The sequence below is a fragment of the Pseudophryne corroboree genome, chromosome 1 (assembly GCF_028390025.1).
Source record: "Pseudophryne corroboree isolate aPseCor3 chromosome 1, aPseCor3.hap2, whole genome shotgun sequence".
Classification (NCBI taxonomy): domain Eukaryota; kingdom Metazoa; phylum Chordata; class Amphibia; order Anura; family Myobatrachidae; genus Pseudophryne; species Pseudophryne corroboree.
In genome coordinates, this window is record NC_086444.1 from 432,528,275 (window position 1) to 432,556,233 (window position 27,959).

Here is a 27,959-nt window from a genome sequence, read left to right on the forward strand (position 1 = left end):
ACCTTTTTGGGGCTGATTCTAGACACAGACCAGAAAAAGGTTTTTCTTCCGATCGAAAAGGTTCAGGAACTCATAGCCATGGTCAGGAACCTATTAAAACCAAAAAAGGTTTCAGTGCATCAGTGCACGCGGGTCCTGGGGAAGATGGTGGCTTCCTACGAGGCCATCCCTTTCGGCAGGTTCCATACGAGGACTTTTCAATGGGACCTCTTGGACAAGTGGTCCGGGTCCCATTTACAAATGCATCAAAGGATCACCCTGTCCTCCAGGACCAGGGTATCTCTCCTGTGGTGGCTGAACAGTGCTCACCTACTAGAAGGTCGCAGGTTCGGCATTCAGGACTGGGTCCTGTTGACCGCGGACGCAAGCCTCGGAGGCTGGGGAGCAGTGACACTGGGAAGAAATTTCCAAGGTCTCTGGTCAAGCCTAGAGTCTTGTCTCCACATCAACGTCCTGGAGTTGAGGGCCATATACAACGCCCTGCGTCAAGTGGAGGAATGGCTTCGGAGAAAACCGGTTCTGATTCAGTCAGACAATGTCACGGCAGTGGCTCATATAAACCGCCAAGGCGGAACAAGGAGCAGAATGGCCATGGCAGAAGCGACCAGGATTCTACGCTGGGCGGAAGGCCATGTAAGCGCGATATCAGCGGTGTTCATCCCGGGGGTGGCCAACTGGGAGGCAGACTTCCTCAGCAGGCACGACCTGCATCCGGGAGAGTGGGGACTTCATCAAGAAGTCTTCGCACAGATCACGGATCGTTGGGGACTGCCTCAAATCGACATGATGGCATCCCGTCTCAACAAAAAGCTAAAGAGGTATTGCGCCAAGTCAAGGGACCCTCAGGCGGTAGCGGTAGACGCTCTGGTGACACCTTGGGTGTTCAGATCGGTCTTTGTGTTTCCTCCTCTTCCTCTCATACCCAATGTGTTGAGAATAATACGAAGAAGCAGGGTCAGAACAATACTCATTGTTCCGGATTGGCCACGGAGGACTTGGTATCCGGAGCGGCAAGAGTTGCTCGCAGGGGAGCCGTGGCCTCTTCCTCTAAGGCAGGACCTGCTGCGGCAGGGACCCTGTCTGTTCCAAGACTTACCGCGGCTGCGTTTGACGGCATGGCAGTTGAACACCGGATCCTAGCGGAAAAAGGGATTCCGGAGGAAGTCATTCCTACCCTGATCAAGGCTAGGAAAGACGTGACGTTAAAACATTATCACCGTATATGGCGGAAATATGTTTCTTGGTGTGAGGCCAGAGCTGCTCCTACGGAGGAGTTCCATTTGGGCCGTCTACTTCACTTCCTTCAAACAGGAGTGACTTTGGGTCTAAAATTAGGGTCCATAAAGGTCCAGATTTCGGCCTTATCCATTTTCTTTCAAAGAGAATTGGCCTCTATTCCTGAAGTACAGACCTTTGTGAAGGGGGTGCTGCATATTCAGCCTCCCTTTGTGCCTCCGGTGGCGCCTTGTGATCTTAACGTGGTGTTGCGTTTCCTCAAGTCACCTTGGTTTGAACCACTCAAAACTGTGGAGTTGAAATACCTCACGTGGAAAGTGGTCATGTTGTTGGCATTAGCTTCGGCAAGACGTGTTTCCGAATTGGCGGCTTTATCACATAAAAGCCCATACTTGGTTTTTCACGTGGATAGGGCAGAGTTGAGGACTCGCCCTTACTTTCTGCCAAAAGTGGTCTCATCTTTTCATGTGAACCAACCTATTGTCGTGCCTGTGGCTACACGGGACTTGGAGGATTCCGAGTCCTTGGATGTAGTCAGGGCTTTGAAGATTTATGTGACCAGAACGGCTAGAATCAGGAAGACTGAAGCTTTGTTCGTTCTGTATGCGGCTAACTAGGTTGGCGCTCCTGCTTCAAAGCAGACTATTGCTCGCTGGATCTGTAACACGATTCAGCAGGCGTATTCTACGGCAGGATTGCCGTTACCGAAATCGGTTAAGGCCCACTTCACTAGGAAAGTGGGCTCTTCTTGGGTGGCTGCCCGAGGGGTCTCGGCATTACAGTTGTGCCGAGCAGCTACTTGGTCGGGGACAAACACCTTTGCAAAGTTCTATAAGTTTGATACCCTGGCTGAGGAGGACCTCCTGTTTGCTCAATCGGTGCTGCAGAGTCATCCGCACTCTCCCGCCCGTTTGGGAGCTTTGGTATAATCCCCATGGTCCTTACGGAGTCCCAGCATCCTCAAGGACGTTAGAGAAAATAAGAATTTACTCACCGGTAATTCTATTTCTCGTAGTCCGTAGTGGATGCTGGGGACTCCGTAAGGACCATGGGGAATAGACGGGCTAAAAGAAAGATTAGGTACTATCTGGTGTGCACTGGCTCCTCCCTCTATGCCCCTCCTCCAGACCTCAGTTAGGGAAACTGTGGCCGGAAGAGCTGACACTACAAGGAAAGGATTTGGAATCCAGGGTAAGACTCATACCAGCCACACCAATCACACCGTATAACTTGTGATAACCATACCCAGTTAACAGTATGAACAACAACTGAGCCTCAATCAACGGATGGCTCATAACAATAACCCTTTAGTAAGCAATAACTATATACACGTATTGCAGAAGAAGTCCGCACTTGGGACGGGCGCCCAGCATCCACTACGGACTACGAGAAATAGAATTACCGGTGAATAAATTCTTATTTTCTCAGACGTCCTAGTGGATGCTGGGGACTCCGTAAGGACCATGGGGATTATACCAAAGCTCCCAAACGGGCGGGAGAGTGCGGACGACTCTGCAGCACCGAATGAGCAAACTCAAGGTCCTCCTCAGCCAGGGTATCAAACTTGTAGAACTTAGCAAATGTGTTTGAACCCGACCAAGTAGCAGCTCGGCAAAGCTGTACAGCCGAGACCCCTCGGGCAGCCGCCCAAGAAGAGCCGACCTTCCTTGTGGAATGGGCTTTTACTGATTTTGGATGCGGCAATCCAACCGCAGAGTGAGCCAGCTGAATCGTGCTACAGATCCAGCGAGCAATAGTCTGCTTCGAAGCAGGAGCGCCAACCTTGTTGGCTGCATACAGAATAAACAGCGAGTCAGACTTTCTGACTCCCGTCGTTCTGGAAACATAAATTTTCAAAGCCCGGACTACGTCCAGCAACTTGGAATCCTCCAAGTCCCTAGTAGCCGCAGGCACCACAATAGGTTGGTTCAAATGAAACGATGATACCACCTTAGGGAGAAATTGGGGACGAGTCCTCAATTCTGCCCTGTCCATAAGGAAGATCAGATAGGGGCTTTTACATGACAAAGCCGACAATTCTGACACACGCCTAGCCGAAGCTAAGGCCAATAGCATGACCACTTTCCACGTGAGATATTTTAGCTCCACGGTCTTAAGTGGCTCAAACCAGTGGGATTTCAGGAAATCCAACACAACGTTAAGATCCCAAGGTGCCACTGGTGGCACAAAAGGAGGCTGAATATGCAGCACTCCCTTTACAAACGTCTGAACCTCAGGCAGTGAAGCCAGTTCTTTTTGAAAGAAAATGGATAGGGCCGAGATCTGAACCTTTATGGACCCTAATTTGAGGCCCATAGTCACACCTGACTGTAGGAAATGCAGAAAACGACCCATCTGGAAGTCCTCTGTAGGGGCCTTCCTGGCCTCACACCAAGCAACATATTTCCGCCATATGCGGTGATAATGCTTTGCTGTCACATCCTTCCTAGCTCTTATCAGCGTAGGAATTACTTCATCTGGTATACCCTTTTCCGCTAGGATCCGGCGTTCAACCGTCATGCCGTCAAACGCAGCCGCGGTAAGTCTTGGAACAGACAGGGCCCCTGCTGCAACAGGTCCTGTCTGAGAGGCAGAGGCCATGGGTCCTCTGTGACCATCTCTTGAAGTTCTGGGTACCAAGTCCTTCTTGGCCAATCCGGAACAATGAGTATCGTTCTCACTCCTCTTTTTCTTACTATTCTCAGTACCTTGTGTATGAGAGGAAGAGGAGGAAACACATATACCGACTGGAACACCCACGGAGTTACCAGTGCATCCACAGCTACCGCCTGAGGGTCCCTTGACCTGGCGCAATATTTTTTTAGCTTTTTGTTTAGGCGGGACGCCATCATGTCCACCTGTGGCCGTTCCCACCGATTTGCAATCTGCTCGAAGACTTCTTGATGAAGTCCCCACTCTCCCGGGTGGAGGTCGTGCCTGCTGAGGAAGTCTGCTTCCCAGTTGTCCACTCCCGGAATGAACACTGCTGACAGTGCTTGTACGTGATTCTCCGCCCAACGAAGAATCCTTGTGGCTTTCGCCATCGCCACCCTGCTTCTTGTGCCGCCCTGTCGGTTTACATGGGCGACTGCCGTGATGTTGTCTGACTGAATCAGCACTGGTTGGTCTCGAAGCAGGGGCTCCGCTTGACTCAGGGCATTGTATATGGCCCTTAATTCCAGTATGTTTATGTGCAGACGAGTCTCCTGACTTGACCACAGCCCCTGGAAGTTTCTTCCCTCAGTGACTGCCCCCCATCCGCGGAGGCTTGCATCCGTGGTCACCAGGACCCAGTCCTGTATGCCGAACCTGCGGCCCTCGAGAAGATGAGCACTCTGCAGCCACCACAGAAGAGACACCCTGGCCCTCGGGGACAGGGCGATCAGCCGATGCATTTGAAGATGCGATCCGGACCACTTGTCCAACAGATCCCACTGAAAGATCCTGGCATGGAACCTGCCGAAAGGAATGGCTTCGTATGACGCTACCATCTTTCCCAGGACTCGCGTGCAGTGATGCACCGACACCTGCTTTGGTTTCAGGAGATCCCTGACCATGGTCACTAACTCCTGAGCCTTCTCCTCCGGGAGAAATACCTTCTGTTCTGTGTCCAGAATCATGCCCAGGAAGGGCAGACGCGTCGTAGGAATCAGCCGCGACTTTGAAATATTCAGAATCCAGCCGTGCCGTAGCAACACTTCCTGAGAGTGCGCTACGCTGACCAACAACTGCTCTCTGGACCTCGCCTTTATGAGGAGATCGTCCAAGTACGGGATAACTGTAACTCCTTGCTTCCGGAGAAGTACCATCATCTCCGCCATTACCTTGGTAAAGACTCTCGGTGCCGTGGATAGACCAAACGGCAACGTCTGGAATTGGTAATGACAGTCCTGTACCACAAACCTGAGGTACTCCTGGTGAGGCGGATAAATGGGGACATGCAAGTACGCATCCTTGATGTCCAGAGATACCATAAAATCCCCCTCTTCCAGGCTGGCAATGACCGCTCTGAGCGATTCCATTTTGAACTTGAACTTTTTCATGTAAATGTTCAAGGATTTTAAATTTAGAATGGGTCTTACCGAACCGTCCGGTTTCGGTACCACAAACAGTGTGGAATAGTAACACCTTCCCTGCTGAAGGGGGGGTACCATTATTATCACTTGCTGAGGTACAGCTTGTGAATAGCCGTCAGTACTATCTCCCTCCCCGTGGGAGAAGCTGGCAAGGCGGAATACAGGTAACGGTGAGGGGGCGTCACCTCGAATTCCAGCTTGTATCCCTGAGATACAATTTGTATAGCCCAAGGATCCACTTGTGAGCGAACCCACTGGTTGCAGAAATTTCGGAGACGCGCCCCCACCGCTCCTGGCTCCGCCTGTGGAGCCCCAGCGTCATGCGGTGGACTTAGTGGAAGCAGGGGAGGACTTTTGTTCCTGAGAACTGGCTGCATGGTGCAGCTTCTTTCCTCTACCCCTGCCTCTGGCAAGAAAGGATGCACCTCTGACTCTCTTGCTTTTTTGAGAACGAAAGGACTGCATTTGGTAATACGGTGCTTTCTTAGGCTGTGAGGAAACCTGTGGCAAGAAAGTTGACTTTCCAGCTGTCGCTGTGGATACGAGGTCCGAGAGACCGTCCCCAAACAATTCCTCACCCTTATAAGGCAAAACCTCCATGTGTTTTTTAGAGTCGGCATCCCCTGTCCATTGCCGAGTCCTTAAGACCCTCCTGGCAGAAATGGACATTGCATTTATTCGAGAGCCCAGCAGGCAAATGTCCCTCTGGACATCCCGCATATATAAGACGACGTCTTTAATATGGCTAAGTGTTAGCAATACGGTATCCCTGTCCAGGGTATCCAACCCCTCTGACAGAGTATCTGTCCATGCTGCAACAGCACTGCACATCCAAGCTGAAGCAATAGCCGGTCTCAGTAGAGTACCAGAGTGTGTATACACAGACTTCAAGATACCTTCCTGCTTCCTATCCGCAGGTTTCTTTAGGGCGGCCGTATCCTGAGACGGCAGGGCCACTCTTTTAGATAAGCGCGTCAGGGCCTTGTCAACCCTAGGGGAGGATTCCCAGCGTAACCTATCCGTTGGCGGGAAAGGGTACGCCATTAGTATTCTCTTGGGAATCACCACTTTCTTACCAGGGGAAGACCACGCTTCTTCACATAACTCATTTAATTCATGTGACGGGGGAAAAGTCACTGGCTGCTTTTTATCCCCAAACATATTTACCCTCTTGTCAGGGACAGGGTCAGCCTCTGAAATGTGTAATACATTTTTCATTGCAATATTCATGTATCGGATGGCCTTAGTCATTTTGGGCTGTAATAGTGCCTCATCCTCGTCGACGCTGGAGTCGGACTCCGTGTCGACATCTGTGTCAACCAACTGAGATAGTGGGCGTTTTTGAGACGCTGACGGCCTCTGAGGCGCCTGGGCAGGCCCGGGTTGAGAGCCCGGCTGTCCCCCGGCAGCAACATAATCAAATCTCTTATGTAATGAGTTTACATTGTCATTTAAGACCTTCCACATATCCATCCAATCAGGTGTCGGCACCGACGTGGGCGACACCACATTTATCTGCACTTGCTCCGCCTCCACGTAACCCTCCTCATCAAACATGTCGACACAGCCGTACCGACACACAGCACACACACAGGGAATGCTCTGACTGAGGACAGGACCCCACAAGGTCTATGGGGAGACAGAGAAAGAGTATGCCAGCACACACCACAGCGCTATATACACAGGGATACACACTACCAGAAGTGAATTTTTCCCAATAGCTGCTGTATCAATACACCTTTTGCCTACATTTATGTGCCCCCCCTCTCTTTTTACCCTCTTAGTGCCAGGAGACTGCAGGGGAGAGCCTGGGGAGCGTCCTTCCAGCGGAGCTGTGAAGAGAAATGGCGCTGGTGTGCTGAGGAAGAAGGCCCCGCCCCCTCAGCGGCGGGCTTCTGTCCTGCTGTTTCTGACTAAAAAATGGCGGGGGTTTTACACATATACAGTCACAGACTGTATTATGTGTCTTTTTTATGCCAAAGGTATTCTTATTGCTGCCCAGGGCGCCCTCCCCCCCCAGCGCCCTGCACCCTACAGTGACCGGAGTGTGTGGTGTGCAGTGGGAGCAATGGCGCACAGCTGCGGTGCTGTGCGCTACCTTAATGAAGACAGGAGTCTTCAGCCGCCGATTTCATCACCAACTTCTGATCTTCTGGCTCTGCGAGGGGGACGGCGGCGCGGCTCCGGGAACGGACGACCGAGGACCTTTGCCTGTGTTCGAACCCTCTGGAGCTAATGGTGTCCAGTAGCCTAAGAAGCGCAACCTAGCTGTGAACAGGTACGTTTGCTTCTCTCCCCTCGGTCCCACGTAGCAGTGAGTCTGTTGCCAGCAGATCTCACTGAAAATAAAAAACCTAACATTACTTTCTTTACTAGCAGGCTCAGGAGAGCTCACTAGGTGCATCCAGCTCTGGCCGGGCACAGATTCTAACTGAGGTCTGGAGGAGGGGCATAGAGGGAGGAGCCAGTGCACACCAGATAGTACCTAATCTTTCTTTTAGAGTGCCCAGTCTCCTGCGGAGCCCGTCTATCCCCCATGGTCCTTACGGAGTCCCCAGCATCCACTAGGACGTCAGAGAAAATAAGATTTTACTTACCGGTAAATCTATTTCTCGTAGTCCGTAGAGGATTCTGGGCGCCCGTCCCAAGTGCGGACTTTTTCTGCAAGACTTGTATATAGTTATTGCTTACATAAGGGTTATGTTATAGTTTTTCGGTTGAACCGTGGCTATGTTGTTGTTCATACTGTTAACTGGGTAAGTTTATCACAAGTTATATGGTGTGATTGGTGTGGCTGGTATGGATCTCGCCCTTAGATTTACAAAAATCCTTCCTCGTACTGTCCATCTCCTCTGGGCACAGTTTCCCAAACTGAGGTCTGGAGGAGGGGCATAGGGGGAGGAGCCAGAGCACACCCAGAGTCCAAAGCTTTCTTAAAGTGCCCTATCTCCTGCGGAGCCCGTCTATTCCCCATAGTCCTTACGGAGTCCCAGCATCCTCTACGGACTACGAGAAATAGATTTACCGGTAAGTAAAATCTTATTTTTCCCTCTGAAAACTCTGGATAACAATGTATGCTGTGGCGTTATCTTACAGTATGTTCTTCCTTAGTTTAGATGTGGTAGTATGTTTATGCTGCATTGCTATGCTGCCTGGTACGATGCAGCATAGCCATGACACTGCGAAGTAGTAATGTCATTTTATGCTGAAACTAAATTAATCTTAAATTATAATTGTACAGTAGAATGAGCCAAAAGTTTTCACTGTATATAGTGTAGTATTGACAAATGCCCCATAACAGAACAGCAGTTGGAACCCAGGCAAGCATATCCCTGTATATAGTGTAGTATTGACAAATGCCCCATAACAGAACAGCAGTTGGAACCCAGGCAAGCATATCCAATGATCAAAGAGATGACAGACACAGCTGTGTAACTACGTGATTTTATTTGCTGGCTTTACATTCACCAGTCATTTGTTCCCCAAAGGAATAATGGGAATAGGTGAAATGGCCTGGATTTGGTTAAGAAAGGGGCCACATGTCAATTAGAGATGTGCGGATTTGTATTGACTCTGTTCTTAACGCTAAACTACTGCAAATTCGGATTTACCCGGATTTTCCTTATTGGCTATCCAAAACACGTGACAGACGGATAGTCAACAAGATGCCATTTTTGAGATCAGAGTAAATCCAAACGGCACATCTCTAGTGTGAATAGGTTTCAAATAGGTGGGAGTTGAAAGGAACACTGAAAAATATGCTTTATGATAAAACCTGCTTCAGAAAAAAAACTCTGACAAAAATCATATAAAAACATCCTCGTTTGTGTACAAGAATCCAGGTTCAAAGACAACCCACTATAGGCAGTATGAGGGATTTCTCATATCAGGAATGCCATTAAAATGCAGATCTCCCTTATCAGTTGGACAGGTTGTGTTTGGACTGAAATCCTCATTTCAGCACTCTTTTAATAAATGCAGAATCTGAGTGATAAGAGCTATGTCCCTTAGTGACAATTTAAATAAGAACTGGATTGTGCATCAGGAGCATTCATTTACTCACAGCCCCTGGTGAGGTCATGGGGTGTGGAGGGCAGAGGAGGCAGTAGGACAGAAGTAAAGGTGACTGCAAGTCTGGTTTTCTCTACTTTACATTTTTTAAAACTTTTTATTTAAGCAGTGACCAGCATATACATTTCATCATGACAACAAATGCATGGTCACTGAATATGGTAGTAGGCAAAACTTACTAAGATGTAACAGCAATAATAAGAACAGTGGCACCGAGAGAGGAGGGAGAGGGTACAAATTACCTGGGTCCAGGTCTGATGGAGGGGCCCAGGTCCATGCCTCCTGTGATTAGGACTTGCCCCCTGAAAAGTACCTGGGCCCAGCCAGGCTTCTCATGTGCTAGACATGCCCCCAAAGAGGTGTGGCTATGCCCTCAGCATGCTGTGGCCACCCCCCCCCCCCCCCCGGGGGGGGGGGGGGGCAGGGGTTCCCAGGAAGAAGTTGTACAGGGGCCCAGGATTTCTCTTGGCAGCTCTGACTAAGAACACTGGCAACAGTGAAAGGAGAATACACAGCACGATTGGAGTTGTCCTCGAGACATTTGAGAACATAGTAAAGGCGATTACACACTAGGCAACGGTGAATTGCTGGCGATGTACAACTATAGCGTTCAACGATATAGTGCATACACACTGAACGTTATTGTTCAATGATAACGTTCAGTGATGTCACCGCCGGCATTCCTGAACATGCAGCGCAGCCCGACATTGACAGGTTGAGCTGCATGTCAGATCAATATTGATGATCACTGAACGGCGTGCGGGAGCGCGCACAGGGCCGGCACCACCATTAGGCAGCTTTAGGCAACTGCCTTTGGGCGCCAGCATTTTGAGGGCGGCAGTGAGTGAAGCAAAAAAAAGAAATTATGTCATAGGATCTGCACCGCAAGGAATGTAAGGCGCCTGCTCACCCGATGTCACATTTTTTCGTGTGGAGGAGCTCAGGATGCTGCAGTGCAAGCAAGCTGTGTGTAACGCTGCAGCAGCAACACGGAGGATGTTGCAGGAGAGGAGGGGGACCAAGTCTGGCCCGGCCTGCTCTGCCCTGACTGGCTCCCGATATGCGGGTATTTAGGGGCGGGGCCTAATGGCGTGAAGTCCCGCCCCCATCATAGACTTGTGCAACTCGGAAGCCTTCACAGCTGTGAGTCTCTTATACTGTACTATCCTATGCAGTGTGATTACACCGTGTGTCCTGCTGTGTTTTATACTGCAGGTATTATGTGGTGTATACAGTATATATATATATCCCAGCGAACTGTATGTGTGCATTATACTATATGTACTGTGTGTATTATATGTGTATAATGTGGTGTATACATATCACACACTGTACTATATACTGTATGGTATATGTGTGCATTATACAATATGTACTGTGTGTATTATATGTGTATAATGTGGTGTATACATATCACACACTGTACTATATACTGTATGGTATATTTGTGCATTATACTGTGTATACCATACTGTGCATTACCATCGGCCTCATGCCCACCATCAATGGCGGAGCCCATCTGGTTCTCCGCCATCGATGGCAAAAGTATTCGACATTGAGGATAAACCATCAATGATTCAGAATCGGTGATGGTTGATGGTCATCCGCGCTGTGCTGTACTCAGGTAGTGTACTGTATCTCCTGCTGGCCCTCCCTCTCTCTCTGCCTCTCCCTGACACTGGGCTTAATTCAGACCTGATCAGTGCTGTGCATTTACGCACAGCAGGTGATCAGGTCTGAACTGCGCATGCGTGCTGGCGCCGCATGCCAGGCAGCCGACAGCCATCTCAGCCCTGCAATCGCCTTTGGCTGATTGACAGGCAGAAGCAGTCATTGGGCGGGAGGGGGTGGGCTGGCGGCATTTGCCCGCAGTTTAGGGGGTGCGGTTTGGGCAGCACAGGCCTGCCCGGACCATGCAGGGGGCGGGCCGCGGTGGCTGCGTGACATTACACGCAGCCGCTGCGACCCTCACAGCAATGAGTAGCTCCCTGCCAGCGCACAGAAGCTGCGCAGGTAGGGAGCTACTCCTACAGAACAAAAGCATCGCCGCTGTGCAATGCTTTTGTACTTGTGCGACGGGGCAGGGACTGACATGCGGGGCGGACTAGCCCTGTGCTGGGCGTCCCCCTGCTCGTCAGTGTGTGACTGATCGTAGATGTGCTAAATTTATCACATCTACGATCAGGTCTGAATTAGGCCCAGTGTCTCTATCTCTACCTCCTCTCTGTCTGTTTCTCTCTCTCTCAGACACTGTCTCTCTCTGACACTGTCTCTCCGCCCCCCACACTGTCTCTCTCTGACACTGTCTCTCCGCTCCCCACTGTCTCTCTCTGACACTGTCTCTCCGCCCCCCACACTGTCTCTCACTGACACTGTCTCACTCTCTCTCTTGCTCTCTTCCTGACACTCTGTCTCTCTCTGTGACACTATCTCTCCCTCTCTGCCTGAAACTGTCACTCTTTCACTGACATTGTTTCTCACTCTCCCCGGCACTGTCTCTTCCTTTCTGTCCCTGAAACGGTCACTTTCTACCTGAGTCTCTGTGTCTGGGGCCTGTCCCTGTGTCGTTCGCTTCCCTGCCCCGTTAACCGGGGAGAAGATCTGCTCCCTCCGCCGGCTCCTGGGCATTGCTGCGTGTCCTAATAATACCACAATTTTACCTATTGGATAAAACGAAGGCGCTGTTGTAGTCTGGAACATAAAAAACAGTGGTTGAGTGGTGGCTGCTATACATTACAGCCACATGTTCTGTTACCCTAAATCCCTTCCCTGGAGGTTGCCTATTGGCATCTCCTCCTGTGCGCAATGTATGGCGGTGCACGGCCTCACACACAGGCAGCAGGGCGATTGTAAAACTAATGCAGCACATGACTATAGTCCTCCCATAGCTTCCACTTACATTACGCAGCAGCAGTACACACCCCTCACTCCCAGGTAAGTAGCAGCTGGGCTGGCACACAGGTTATATATGGGATGTGTTCACAATGCCGGCTGTCGGGATTCCAGCAGTCGAAATACCGATGCTGGAATCCAGACACCCTTCAGAATACCGACGACGGAACTCCGAAAGGGTTAGGAGACCGACACCAGAATCCCGACAACCGGCATGCCGACCGTAAGTATACACGCCATCTTAGCTTTAGGACCGTGAGAGGGGTGTTAGATCTAGGCACCAGACAGGGAGGGTTAGGGTTAGGCTGTGGGACAGAGAGGGTTAGGTTTAAGCAGCAGGGAGGGGAGGTTAGGTACCAAGGGGGGAGATTAGGGTTAGGATGCAGGAGGAGTGGGTTAGGGGGTTGGGGAGAGGGGAGAACATCCCTCACTCTACCCTGTGAGTAAGGATCCCGGCGGGAAGCTGGGTATTGTAGGAAGGTGGGGGGGCGCTGAAGATTTGCCTAGGGTGCTGAGAAACCTTGCACCGGCCCTGAGCGCGCATCATTCATCCTACACCAATACTGCTTCCATACACACTGGACGATATAAGCCTAAAAATATTGTTTATTTCTCATACATCCTAGAGCAGAGGTTCTCAAACTCGGTCCTCGTGGGCCCACACAGTGCATGTTTTGCAGGTAACCCAGCAGGTGCACAGGTGTATTAATTACTCACTGACACATTTTAAAAGGTCCACAGGTGGAGCTAATTATTTCACTTGCGATTCTGTGAGGAGACCTGCAAAACATGCACTGTGTGGGGCCCTGAGGACCGAGTTTGAGAACCTCTGTCCTAGAGGATGCTGGGGTCCACTTCAAGACCATGGGGTATAGACGGTTCCGCAGGAGCCATGGGCACTCTTAAGACTTTTCAGTGGGTGTGAACTGGCTCCTCCCTCTATGCCCCTCCTCCAGACCTCAGTTTTAAAATTGTGCCCAGGCAGACTGGATGCACTCCAGGGGAGCTCTACTGAGTTTCTCTGAAAAGACTTATGTTAGTTTTTTTATTTTCAGGGAGAACTGCTGGCAACAGTCTCCCTGCTTCGTGGGACTGAGGGGGCAGAAGTAGGAACCAACTTCCTGAAGAGTTTTATGGCTCTGCTTCTGGCTGACAGGACACCATTAGCTCCTGAAGGGTACAGAACGCTAGCCGTGCCTAGATGCTCACTCCCACAGCACACCGTCACCCCCCTCACAGAGCCAGAAGGCAGGTGAGTGTAAGAAGATAGATCTTCAATCAAGCAAAGTGACGGCTGGCGGGAGCGCAGCGCGCCATTGCTGCCCACACAAACAGGCACTGCAGGGTTCAGGGCGCGGGGGGGGGGGGGGGGGGGGGCAGCAAAATACCTATATAAACTGGCTAAAAGGGGGCATAAGATGCCCAGGCACAGCCCTACCCCCACCAGTATAAATATTATGCAAACTCTCTGAGGTAAAAACGCGCCATTGCAGGGGCGGAGCTTCTTCCTCAGGCAGCCAGCACACTGCTCAGCGCCATTTTCTCTCTCTCCTCAGGCTGCAGAGACATCGCTGGTCCTCCTCCACTTCTGACTACAAGTATCAGGGTGCAAAACAGGGGGGGGGGGGGGGAGCGAATTTGGTGCTTTACAAGTGTGTTTACTGTGTAAAACAGCGCTGCATGTCAGTGGGCATTTTGTGTTCACAGGCATTAGATACTGGCGCTGGGGTTGTGAACTGGCTGCTCCTAAACTGTGTCCCTCTGACAGATTTTACTATGGGTCTGTCCCCTATAAGTCCCAGTGTGTCTGTGTGGGTGTTGTACACGAGTGTGACATGTCTGAGGCAGGGAGTTCTTCTCCGGAGGAAACCATTTTAGGGACACAGAGTTGTAATGTGGTGGCGCTGCCGGCACACCAAGAGCCTGCATGGGTGAAAGAAATACGTGATAGTATGCATCATATCAATAGGAGATTAGATAAGTCTGAATCTCATGCAGAATGCTGAAGAAAATCTGTGGAAGATGTGATTTTTCAGGGTTCTGTTCTTCCATCCGCAGGCGACCCCTCTGGGTCACATAAGAGACCGTTTGCAAATATTGTGAATATGGATACCGATACGGACACTGATTCCTGTGTCGACGATAGTGACTCCAGGGAAATAGATCATAAATTGGCAAAAAGTATACAATATATGATTGTGGCTATAAGGGAAGTACTGGAAGTCATGGAAGCCACTCCTGTACCTCAGGAGAAGGCCTATTTCTATAAAGAAAAGAAATCTAAGGTCACTTTCCCTCCTTCCCACGAGCTGAATACTCTCTTTGAAGGGGTGTGGGTAAATCCCGAAAATAAATTTCGTATTCCCAAGAGGATTCAGATAGCTTATCCTTTCCCTGTAGTGGACAAGAAAAAATGGGAGTCACCCCCTGTGTTAGACAGTGCACTGTCCAGGTTGACAAAGAAGGTAATTCTCCCTGCACCTGGCACGGCTTCACTAAAGGAGCCAGCAGACCGCAAAATGGAGACTACATTGAAATCCATTTATGTTGCCAATGGTACGCTGCTCAGGCCCACAATTGCTTGCGCGTCTGTGAGTCGCGCTATTGAAAAATGGTCAGAAAGCCTGTCATCGGAAATCGACACTATTGATAAAGATGAGATACTCCTTAAATTAGGGAATATCAAAGATGCTGCCGCATACATGCTAGAGGCGATGAAAGATATTGGACTCTTGAGTTCCCAAGCCGCTACCATGGCAATTTCGGCTCGGCGGGCGTTGTGGATTCGCCAGTGGAACGCGGATGCAGATTCAAACAGAATATGGAGGCTCTCCCATATAAAGGTGAGGGCTTATTTGGTGATGGACTGGATGCGTTAGACTCGGCGGCTACCGCAGGTAAGTCGACTTTTTTGCCTTATGCTCCTGCACCAGCAAAAAAGACATATCACTCTCAAATGCAGTCCTTTCGGCCCAATAAATACAAAAAGGCAAAAGGTACCCCCTTCTTTGCAGGTAGGGGAAGGGGAAAGAAGCCCACAGCAGCTTCGGGATCCCAGGAGCAGAAGTCAACCATACTTCTGCCAAATCTACAGCATGACGCTGGGGCTCCCTTGCAGGAGGCCGCTCTGGTGGGGGCATGTCTGAAACTGTTCAGCCAAGGTTGGATTCAGTCTGGTCTGGACCCCTGGGTTTTGCAGATAGTGTCCCATGGGTACAAGCTGGAGTTTCAAGACGTTCCCCCATGCCGATTTTTCAAATCGGCCTTGCCAGCTTCTCTTCCAGAACGAGAGGCAGTAACAGCGGCAATTCAAAGATTATGCCAGGATCAGGTCATAGTCCTGGTACCTTTGTCACAACAAGGGGAGGGGTTTTATTCAAGCCTCTTTGTAGTTCCGAAGCCGGACAGCTCGGTCAGACCGATCCTAAACCTAAAAGATCTGAATCTTTACTTGAAACGGTTCAAGTTCAAGATGGAATCGCTCAGGGCAGTGATTTCCACTCTGGAGGAGGGGGATTACATGGTGTCAGTAGACATAAAGGATGCTTACCTGCATGTTCCCATTTATCCTCTTCACCAGGCTTATCTGAGATTCGCGGTTCAGGATTGCCATTACCAGTTCCAGACGTTGCCTTTCAGTCTCTCCACGGCGCCGAGGGTATTCACCAAGGTGATGGCGGAGATGATGGTCCTCCTTCGTCAAAAAGGAGTCAATATAATTCCTTATCTGGATGATCTCCTGATAAAGGCGAGATCCAGGGATCAGTTGCTACAGAACATCACACTCTCCCTGTCCATACTCCAACAACACGGTTGGATCATACATTTTCCAAAGTCACAGTTGGAACCGACGACAAGATTGTCTTTTCTCGGGATGATTCTGGACACAGAAGTTCAGAGAGTTTTTCTTCCGGTGGAAAAGGCTCTGGAAATCCAGAAAATGGTAAAACAGATATTGAAACCATCAAGTGTGTCGATCCATCAGTGCATTCGGTTGTTGGGGAAAATGGTGGCGGCCTACGAGGCCATATAGTTTGGCAGGTTCCATGCCAGAGTATTCCAGTGGGACCTGTTGGACAAGTGGTCGGGATCCCACCTACACATGCACCGGAAGATAGTCCTGTCGTCAAAAGCCAGGATTTCGCTCCTGTGGTGGCTACACGGTTCACACCTACTAGAGGGACGCAGGTTCGGGATTCAGGACTGGGTCCTGGTAACCACGGATGCAAGTCTCCGAGGCTGGGGAGCTGTCACTCAGGGGGAAAGCTTCCAAGGAAAATGGTCAAGTCAGGAAGCCTGCCTTCACATAAATGTGCTGGAATTGAGAGCCATTTACAACGGCCTTCAACAAGCGGTACATCTTCTTCAAGATCGTCCCCTGCAGATCCAGTCGGACAATGTAACAGCAGTCACGTACATAAACAGGCAGGGCGGAACGAAAAGCAGAGCGGCAATGGCAGAGGTGACGAAGATACTCCTCTGGGCAGAAAGACATGTAAAGGCTCTGTCGGCAATTTTCATTCCGGGAGTAGACAACTGGGAAGCAGACTTCCTCAGCAGACACGATCTCCATCCAGGAGAGTGGGGCCTCCACCAAGAAGTCTTCGCAGAGGTGACAAGTCTTTGGGGAGTTCCTCAAGTAGACATGATGGCATCTCGTCTCAACAAGAAGCTTCAGAAATATTGTTCCAGGTCGAGAGACCCTCAAGCAATAGCAGTGGATGCGCTAGTAACCCAGTGGGTATTCCGGTCAGTGTATGTCTTCCCTCCACTTCCGCTGATCCTAAAAGTTCCCAGGCTCATAAGAAGAACAAGAGTTCGAGCAATCTTCATTGAGCCAGACTGGCCAAGGAGGGCTTGGTACCCAGATCTTCAGGAGTTGCTCATAAAAGATCCTCGGCCTCTTCCTCTTTGCGAGGAGCTGCTGCAGCAGGGGCCGTGCGTGTATTAAGACTTACCGCGGCTACGTTTGACAGCATGGCTGTTGAGCGCCGGATCCTAATCCGAAAGGGTATTCCCAAGGAAGTCATTCCCACACTTATTCAGGCCAGGAAAGGAGTAACTTCGATTGGGGTCAATCAAGGTCCAGATTTCGGCCTTGTCAATTTTCTTCCAAAAACAATTGGCCGCTCTTCCAGAGGTTCAGACCTTCGTGAAACGGGTTCTGCACATCCAGCCTCCATTTGTGCCTCCAGTGGCACCATGGGACCTTAATGTGGTGTTGCAGTTCCTGCAATCGGATTAGTTTGAGCCTCTACAAGAGATAGAGTTGAAGTTTCTCACTTGAAAAGTGGTGATGCTTTTGGCATTGGCATCCGCACAGCGGGTGTCCGAATTGGGGGCCTTGTCTCACAAGAGCCCTTACCTGATCTTCCATGAAGATAGGGCAGAGTTGAGAACTCGCCAATATTTTCTTCCAAAGGTGGTTTCTTCTTTCCACATAAACCAACCTATTGTGGTGCCAGTAGTTACTGACACGTTCACTGAGTCCAAGTCTCTAGATGTGGTTAGGGCTTTGAAAATTTATGTCACTAGAACGGCTAGGATACGGAAAACAGAGGCTCTGTTTGTCCTGTATGATCCCAACAAAATTGGGTGTCCTGCTTCCAAGCAGACTATTGCGCGCTGGATCAGAGGTACGATTCAGCATGCACATTCTACGGCTGGATTGCCGTTACCTACGTCGGTGAAGGCCCATTCTACTAGGAAGGTGGGCTCATCCTGGGCAGCTGCCCGGGGGGGGGGAAACACATTTGCTAAGTTCTACAAGTTTGACACCTTAGCCGATGAAGACCTCCCGTTCGGTCAATCGGTGCTGCAGGGTCATCCGCACTCTCCCGCCCGTACTGGAGCTTTGGTATAAACCCCATGGTCTTGAAGTGGACCCCAGCATCCTCTAGGACGTATGAGAAAATAGGATTTTGATACCTACCGGTAAATCCTTTTCTCCTAGTCCGTAGAGGATGCTGGGCGCTCGTCCCAGTGCGTACTTTACCTGCAGTTTGGTTTATTGGGATTACACATGTTGTGTTATATTAGTTTCAGCATGTTGCTCTACTTGGTTCATGCCTGTTGGCGTGTGTTATGTTGAATGCCATGTTGTGCAGCATGGTTGAGGTGTAAGCTGGTATGTATCTCACCATTAGTATTAAAGTAAATCCTTTCCTCGAAATGTCCGTCTCCCTGGGCAGTTCCTATACTGAGGTCTGGAGGAGGGGCATAGAGGGAGGAGCCAGTTCACACCCATTGAAAAGTCTTAAGAGTGCCCATGGCTCCTGCGGAACTGTCTATACCCCATGGTCTTGAAGTGGACCCCGGCATCCTCTACAGTCTAGGAGAAAAGGATTTACCGGTAGGTATCAAAATCCTATTTTTTTTGCCTAAAATCACCTAGTGTGTACCCGCCTTAGATATATGGAAAAAGCTAGGGGAAAGAATAACAATATAGCTTTCCCAAACTTCAAAAAAGGGGGCCATCATTTTTCTTTTTCTTTTATGGAATAATGTTTTAGTCTACTCCATTTGGTAGATATGGAACAATTTGTAGAACTGGATAGAGAGCAGGTTGTTATCCAGTTCTGGAGCATCGACTTTTTACCATTAAAAGATTTTTGCAACCCTTCTTTAATCTTTGCCTGTGGAGGAATATCCCTAGAATGGCTCTTTCCCGAGAGGATAATGCAGCTCCATTTTATTTGTAATTGCTTGTGTACGTTCACACTCACAGCTATGTCCTTATATGTCCGTGGATAGCAATTGTGCAACTTTCGACCTTTTTCCCTGAATTAAGCATCTTATTTGCATTGTTTTTATATCAAGTCGCTTACAGTGTACCAGGCACTTGGGATTAGTATTTTTGTTTTATAGGAATTAGTATACAGTTGCAGATTAAGCACAATGATGCAAAGCTTCATGCATGGTGCGATGTGTTGCGTGGCTCACTTGTATCGGTTCACAGTCTTTTGCTTATTATACCCATGTTAACGTCTGCAGTCAGCAGCTGCATGCAATGCCAGCACCAGTGCCCAGGGTAATTGTGCATTGTACATTTGTCACATTTGTGATGCATATTTTGTTAAACACTGTGCAACGGGACACATGGCGCAGCTGAGTAACAAAGTCCGTGGCACCCAAAATGGGGATATTTTGTGCGATTTGAGGATAGGTGTATGTAAGCACCTCTGTATGTACTGTAACTCTTTTATAACACTTTTTGTCATTTTTTTTCTGTGAAGGGTACATATTTTTGCTTGTTAATAAATGTATCTTATTTTCCTTTCTTATCGCTCCACAACTGTAGTCTGAGGAGATATAGACCATTTTATTGTACTTGCTATCTCATATCAGTAAGGCTGTGATAATTATACTGTACTGTATGAGTTGCATCATTCAGGGAGGTATACGGTGTGGGCTAGTAGTAGCCTTTTTCACTGCATGGTGGCAAAACTACTACATTAGAGTGTAATACTAGGATTTGGTTATTCTTTTGCTAAGAGATCATAGTTGCCACCTTTCAGGTGGGGAAGCCAGGTTAGCACAGTGATGAGGTGAGTAATGCAACACAGGTGGCGTGATACAGCATAGGAGGTGGCACAGAAATCCTCTTCCTTGGGGACCTTGTAGAGTCTTTCACACTGAAGGGGGTAGGCCAGAGTCCAGTGGGGTGGGTTGTCTTCATTGGTGCCTGCATTCTTCAGAATTGAGTTCTAGTAGGGGTCCTCTGGGGAAGGTGGGGGCGCTATCGGTGGTGGATAAGATGTCGTGAGGGTGTGTGCTATCAGCTGTGGCAGCTGTCCAGTGAGGAAGGGCAATTGAGCCCAATGGAAAAATAGGCTTTTGGTTACCTACCGGTAAATCCTTTTCTCGTAGTCCGTAGAGGATGCTGGGGTCCATATTGGAATATTGACACAACCTTAGGCAGGAACTGTGGACGAGTCCTAAGTTCCGCCCTGTCCTCATGGAAGATCAGATAGGGGCTTTTACAAGATAAAGCCCCCAATTCCGACACGCGTCATGCAGAGGCCAAGGCCAACAAGTTGACCGCCTTCCACGCGAGAAACTTGAGATCAGCCTCCTGCTCAAACTAAGCAGATTGCAGGAACTGCAACACCACATCAAGATCCCATGGTGTCGTAGGCGCCACAAAGGGAGGCTGGATGTGCAGAATCCCTTTCAAAAAGGTCTGAACCTCAGGAAGAACAGCCAATTGTTTTTGGAAGAAGATGGACAAAGCAGAGATCTGGACCCCAATCTCAGTCCCATATCCACCCCTGCTTGCAGGAAAAGGAGAAAACGTCCAAGTTGAAACTCCACCGCCAGAAACTTCTTGGCCTCACACCAAGAAACATATTTCTTCCAAATGCGATGGTAATGTTTAGACATTACCCCCTTCCTGGCCTGTATCAGGGTAGGAATGACCTCACTCCGGACACCTTTCCGAGCTAAGATCTGGCGTTCAACTGCCATGCCGTCAAACGTAGCCGCAGTAAGTCTTGGTAAGCGAACGGCCCCTGCAGGAGCAGATCCTCCCGAAGAGGTAAAGGCCGTGGATCTTCCAGCAGAAGATCCAGCAGATCTGCATACCAAGCCCTCCTTGGCCAGTCCGGAGCAATGAGGATTGCCAGAACCTTTGTTCTTCTCACGAGCTGAAGAACCCTTGGTATCAGAGGAAGTGGAGGGAACACATACACTGACTTGATCACCCACGGTGTTACCAGTGCGTCCACCGCCACTGCCTGTGGGTCTCTTGACCTGGAACAGTACCTCCGTAGCTTCTTGTTGAGGCGGGAGGCCATCATGTCTATGTGAGGAACCCCCGACCAACCGGTTACCTCCTCGAACACCTCCGGATGGAGCCCCCACTCCCCTGGATGGAGATCGTGTCTACTGAGGAAGTCTGCTTCCCAGTTATCTACGCCCGGAATGAAGATTGCCGACATCGCCACCGCGTGCCTTTCTGCCCAGATGAGGATTTTTGACACCTCTGACATGGCAGCCCTGCTCTTCGTTCCGCATTGTCGGTTTATGTAGGTCACTGTGGTCACATTGTCCGACTGCATCGGAACAGCCCAATCCTGTAGAAGGTGTGCTGCTTGCAGAAGGGCGTTGTACACGGCCCTGAGTTCCAGGATGCTTATTGGGAGGAGTGATTCTTGATCCGACCTTCGTCCCTGAAAAGTTTCCCCCAGAGCGACTGCTCCCCAACCTCTTAGACTTGCATCTGTGGTTAAAAGGATCCAGTCTTGAATTCCGAACCTTCGCCCTTCCAGAAGGTGCGGAAGTTGCAGCCACCAGAGGAGTGAAATCCTGGCTTTCGGAGACAGGCGTATCCTCTTGTGCATGTGTAGGTGAGAGCCCAACCACTGGTCCAAGAGGTCCAGCTGAAAAGGTTGAGCATGAAACCTGCCGTACTGCAGAGCCTCATAGGCGGCAACCATCTTCCCCAGAAGGTGTATGCATTGATGAACCGATACCCGGGTAGGCTTTAGGACATCCCAGACTATTGTTTGAATCATCCAACACTTTCTCCACCGGGAGAAATACCCTCTGCACTTCCGTGTCGAGGATCATTCCCAGGAAAGACAGCCGCCTTGTCGGCTCCAGGTGAGACTTTGGAAGGTTCAGGATCCAACCGTGCATCCTGAGCAGCTGTGACGTGAGCGCGATGGACCACAACAACCTCTCCCTGGACGACCCCTTGATCAGGAGATCGTCCAGATATGGAATTATGTTCACCCCCTGTTTGCGGAGGAGAACCATCCTCTCCGCCATCACCTTGGTGAAGATCCTCGGTGCTGTGGAGAGGCCAAACGGCAGAGCCTGGAACTGATAGTGATCGTCCATCAGCGCAAACCTGAGATATGCTTGATGCGGCGCCCAAATGGGAATGTGGACTTAAGCATCCTTGATGTCCAGAGACACCAGGAACTCCCCCTCCGTCAGTCCTGAGATGACAGCTCTCAGAGATTCCATCTTGAATTTGAACTCCCTGAGATAAGGGTTCAAAGACTTTAAGTTTAGAATAGGCCGTACCGAACCATCCGGTTTTGGTACCACAAAAAGGTTCGAATAATAACCCTTGTTCCACTGCTGAAGTGGGACCAGAACAATGACCTCTGACACCACAAATTTTCTGATGGCCTCCAGAAGAATTGTCCTGTCTGCCAGCAGGGCTGGCAAGCCTGACTTGAAGAAACAGTGAGGCGGGGGATCTTGAAACTCCAGTCTGTACCCTCTGGACACTATATCTAGGATATGCGTACAAAAGAAGTAAAGTATGACTCTTGTTTGGGCGCACTCTTGTGTTAACTAACTGTTAATTAATAGGTAAAGTGTCTAGGAGATCATAATGAAGTCTTTATTTCTACTCTTTATATTACATAGGGACTAAACAAAACAGGTTAGTGATAGAGCAAATGTGGATATGCCAGCTGGAAAGAAAGATCTCCCAAAATTGAAAATGTTCAGATCTTAATTATACCTGGATAAATGCATATCGGAAGGTAGCTACATACTATGCTGCTTCAATCTGCCCAAGATCTGTACAAACTGTTTGTATTAATGCAGCCCTAATTGGGTTACAATCGTGAGTGGGAGAACCCATACACTAGGTAACAGTTCTAACAAATAGCCACTGTAATGAGTGAAAAGAATACAAGGGGAGTAGGAGGATAGAGTATAAGTGGTGATACTGCCGTTGGTGTGGTTTCTACGGGGAAGAGAGTCTCCCTACTTCACTGGGTATTCCCTAGTGGTCGCCCGTCTAGGTACTGACCCAGCCCACCTCCGTTTAGCTTCCAAGATCGGACTAGATTGGGCGTGAACGTAGGGGTATGGTCGTAGGAAGGTTTGACCCTATAGCACCAATGAGAGTGCACCGAAATGGGAGGATTGATTCCTTCTCAGAAGAAGAATGCTAAGAATGCGTAAAGAGAAAAGAGAAAAATAATAGTAACAGAGGTGTGAATCTGCTGTCCACGTTAGACTGAAGAAATGCATCTCCTGAGGGGACACGTTCCCCTGAATCGTGGATGAGAGTTCACAGAAGGAAGAACAGCAGGAAAAAATATGTGTAACTTAAGGATAGGAGGAAGTAATTGCAAAAAGATTACAGTGGGTCCCTTTTGGTTACCTCAATTATTTGATTACTAATAAATCCTGGTTCAAAAATAGATCACAGTGACAGGTGTCAAGACAAATATCCAACAGAAATAAAGATAGTAATGATTTCTTATGAGTGGTGCCAGATCACAGGGTATGTATATCGTTACTAGTGCATAATAGATTTTGGTAACGTCTAATAATTAATGAATAAATTTGTGCAGTGCACCAGGACCTTTGATGTCACTAGTGATATTACCAGGATGTTCTGTATCAGAACAAATGTTAGTTTCTAGCATAAACCAATGTCTGAGGCAAAAAGAATTATCACCTGTACAATTCTCTCTTTGGTGAAAAAACCTCACAGGAGCATAAAATAAACAGTTTGAGAGTACCTAAGGCAGAGTACATGCAGGATCACACCACACCTGTCCTGACTACACTTGAATGTGAGGGAAGAAAATTGCACATTGTACTTAAGCAAGGAAAAAACATTGGTATGCCATACTGATTCACTGAAAACACTAGCAGTGTTAATAGCAGAGATTCTCTCTGTGAAAAAACAAGCTTAAGTAAATAAAGCGGGTGAATGTTAAGTATCACTCATTCAGTTGGTAGGCAGACGGGGTGCCCGCAAAGAATGCGGGGCCACCAATAACCTGCCCCTATCACAAAGTTATACCTCAGAGTACCTAAAATGCAATAGTACACGTATATACAATGTAAATAAGCTGGAAGCTCCAGCAATATAACGGGGAGTGATTTTTGCAATGGCAAAAGAAATATGCTGTCTTAGCATTAGATATGGTGCAATAGAGTAAATAAACATCAGATATCACCACTCCAAGTGTCAGACAGGTCAGGTGCTTGCAAGGAAAACGCGTTTCACCCGGTCACGGGTTTGTTCACTTCCATTCTGAGCAGCTCCTAAGCATCAACATGCCTGGGTGTTTAAAAACCCTATGTGATTACTGTCAGCCAATAGCTGACCAAGTGGGCGGAAATACACTAAACATCTGGTCCAATCAAGGGCCTTCAAAGAATGCATCATATGGGCGGGCTAACTGAGAAAGATGGGATGGACTAGGGAGGGCGGAAGTTACACTTCTCACTTCCGCCCTGACTATGTTGCCATGGTAAAGACACGAAGAGCGATGCAGCTATAGTGTCAAAACAGGCGGGCTGCAGCGGGCTGAATGGGGCGGGGATTACGGGAATTACTCCCTCCCTGAACGTGTCGTCCTAATCAGAGCAGCCGCGAAGAGCGGCATAGCGCTGGTAAGTGTGGGCGGAAGCGGTCATCTGAGCATCCGCCCGCACACAGGATATCGGGTTGCTAGGATACCCGCGTCTGGGTAGAAATAGCTGAAAGACTGCGAGGGGCCGGCTTCAGGTTGCTAGGATACCCTCGTACCACACTGGAGGGCACTCGGAGAGGGGCCAGTATACCCCGCCCACCCTCCGTAGCAAAAAGCTGTGAGTGCAGATGTACTTACAAATTGCGGTTATGTATGTGAGCCCATTTAAAATAAAAATAAGTATGAGGAATAATAGAGAAATAGCTGAGATTATAACAATATATATATATAGAGGTATGCAGGTAGGTATAATCTTAAGGTGTGTACATACGGTGAGATTTTTTCTTGAGATTTTGACTATATAGTCAAAATCGCAAGAAAAGTTAGTACAAATCGCAAGGTGAAAGTCACCTTGCGATCCCGATGCGCGGCCCCGCCAGGTCGGCATCGCAAGAAAAGATAGACTGTGCAGGCAAGTCAATCCTTGCTAGATCTGTGTACTATCTAGTTCATCTCACATGTCAATGACATCTCACATAAGTCAAAACCTCACATAAGCCAAAATCGTAAGCACACAGTCCATATCTCAAGAAAAGTTAGTCAAAATCTGTCCTATCTGGGCTCTGGGGAGTTCAAGGGAAATCGCAAGTAAAAATCGAACATAGCAAGGATCTCACCGTGTGTACACACCTTTAGATTAACAAAAATGGAAATGGCATAGAAATAATAAAGAAAATGGCTTAACAAGACGGGGAGAAAAAAATGGAAATAAATATAATTATAAAAAATAATAAGTATAAATGATAGTAAATATAATTACAATTGAAAATAAATAAAAATAAAATTAAAATAAAATGGAAGCAGCATAGTATGCAGCTACCTTCCGATATGCATTTATCCAGGTATAATTTAGATCTGAACATTTTCAATTTTGGGAGATCGTTCTCTCCAGCTGGCATATCCACATTTGCTCTATCACTAACCTGTTTTGTTTAGTCCCTATAATATATATAAAGAGTAGAAATAAAGACTTCATTATGATCTCCTAGACACTTTACCTATTAATTAACAGTTAGTTAACACAAGAGTGCGCCCAAACAAGAGTCATACTTTTCTTCTTTTGTACGCATATCCCCCCTTTTTTGACGCCGGGCGCACCGCCATACGGACAGACAGTAATTGCTATTATCTAGCATCATTGTCCAGTTTTGGTTTCTATATTATTATGTACTTTGAATCTAGGTCGGTGCAGGATCAAAAACCCTTCTTTTTTGTATAAGCACTATATCCAGGACCCAGGGGTCCAGACCAGACGACACCCAGACGTGTCTGAACTGCCGGAGTCTTGCCCCCACCTGACCCTCCTCCAGGCCTAGGTGTCCACCGTCATGCGGAGGACTAAGGGGTATCAGAAGCGGGCTTCTGGGCCTGGGCACCTGCGGGAGCAGGTTTCTTTCCTTTTGCACGACCACCTCTGAAGGTGTTCGAAGGCTTATTCTTTCTAGGCCTCGCGGGCAGAAAGGACTGTGACGTGGTAGATGAAAAAGGCTTCTTCGTAGCCGGTGCAGCTAAGGGGAGAAAAGGAGACATACCCGCGGTAGCCGTGGCAATCCACGCATCCAGCGCCTCCCCAAAGAGAGCCTGGTAGGCTCTCCACACACTATGTATGGTAGGCTCTCCACACACTTCTTGGATTCCGCGTCCGCAGACCAGTTGCGCAGCCAGAGACCCCTGCGAGCCGAGACGGACATGGAGGAGATCCCCGCAGCCATAGAACCCAGGTCTTTCGTAGAATCCACCAGGAACCCTGCAGAATCCTGAATATTACGTAAAAATAAATCAACGTCACCTTTGTCCAGCGTAGTCGAATCCTCCTGCAGAGTGATTGACCACCTGGCTATAGCGTTAGCAATCCAAGCACAGGCTATAGTAGGCCGCAATATAGCCCCTGAAGCCGTGTAAATGGATTTCAGTGTAGCATCCACCTTGCGATCTGCCGGGTCCTTTAAAGCGGTAGATCCCGGGACCGGTAATACCACCTGTTTGGACAGCCTGGAGACAGAGGCGTCGACTATCGGTGGGGACTCCCATCTCTTCCTATCTTCCACTGGGAAGGGAAAAGCCACCAAGACTCTCTTGGGAATCTGGAATTTCTTTTCCGGAGTTTCCCAAAGATAGTATTTAAATTTTTGGATGTCGGGAAGGTGAGGGGGGGCTTCTTATTATCTGTAAAGAAGGCCTCCTCCACCTGTTCCAGAGTTGTGTACGAAATGTGTAAAAAATCCCTAACAGCTTCAATCATCAACTGCAGCCCCTTGGCTCACACTCACACTGACAGCACTGCAGGGATGCCGTGGCCGCCCAACTGTTATCAGCCGCCCGCCAGCGCTGTCAGTGTGAGTGTAACCCATCGGCAGCGGCTCTAATACTCTATGCACATAGAGTATGCAGCGTGCTGCCGGCTATTGTAACAGTTCTTCTGCTCCTTTCCGCGCCGACATATTCCCGCCCCGCACCACAAGAACACACTCTGCATACGGGGCGTGCTGCCGGCTAGTGGTACGTACAGTTCTTCTGCTCCTCTCCGCATCTCCGGTAACGCTTGAAATATTCCTCCTCTTAAGAGGAGGAGCTGAGCAAGAGTAAGCGTGACCTGCCGCCCTCCAGTGGCTGCCGCCCATAGGCAGCTGCCTAAAGCTGCCTAGTGGTGGCGCCGGCTCTGCATAACTCATTTACTTGCATTAACAGATATGGAAGGGGGGAACAGAATAGCCTTTGCAGGCATCAACGAGTTTCCAGCGAGTCTACTGATGGTTTAAACTGGCGATCATTTAAAAAGCAAAACCATTCTAGTTTTGCCTTTTAACGTTAGCAGATTAGGTGAAAACTTACAATGCCTGCAAATCGCAGGCTACTAAATTTCCCACATTAATTTTAGCATTTCAGTCACTGTACATTGCTACAATTGCTGCATCTGCAGTACATGTTTTTATTGTGAAACCTGCATGTGCAGAGACACGTGTTCTGACTATCCAGATGATGATGGAGCTAGAACCTGGCCAGCACACCTACATTTTCTTTAAAGGTAAGTGTTGTGGGGGATTCGGTATGAAATTCCGACTGACGGGATCCCGGCGGCAGAGACCGGAATCCCGACCTCAAGCGCAACGAGTCCCCTCGCAGGCACTCTGCGCTCGCCACGTTTCGGGCTCGGTGCCGTAACTAGGTGTGTGCCAGTGTTGCCTGGAACACAGTGCATATGCACTGTGAGAGCAGAACCGCCGGC

The 27,959-nt window shown here is 49.0% G+C and overlaps 1 long non-coding RNA gene and 1 pseudogene across 1 annotated transcript in view; both read right to left on the reverse strand.

The window, feature by feature from the left end:
- Positions 1 to 9,727, reverse strand: part of LOC134896367 (uncharacterized) — a 161,347-nt gene extending 151,620 nt beyond the window's left edge. The window contains exon 1 of the long non-coding RNA XR_010172010.1: positions 9,626 to 9,727. This is a non-coding gene — a long non-coding RNA (uncharacterized LOC134896367). The remainder of the gene's footprint in view (positions 1 to 9,625) is intronic.
- A 13,273-nt stretch (positions 9,728 to 23,000) lies between these two features.
- LOC134949717 (5S ribosomal RNA) lies at positions 23,001 to 23,119 on the reverse strand (annotated as a pseudogene).
- Positions 23,120 to 27,959: the final 4,840 nt, after the last annotated feature.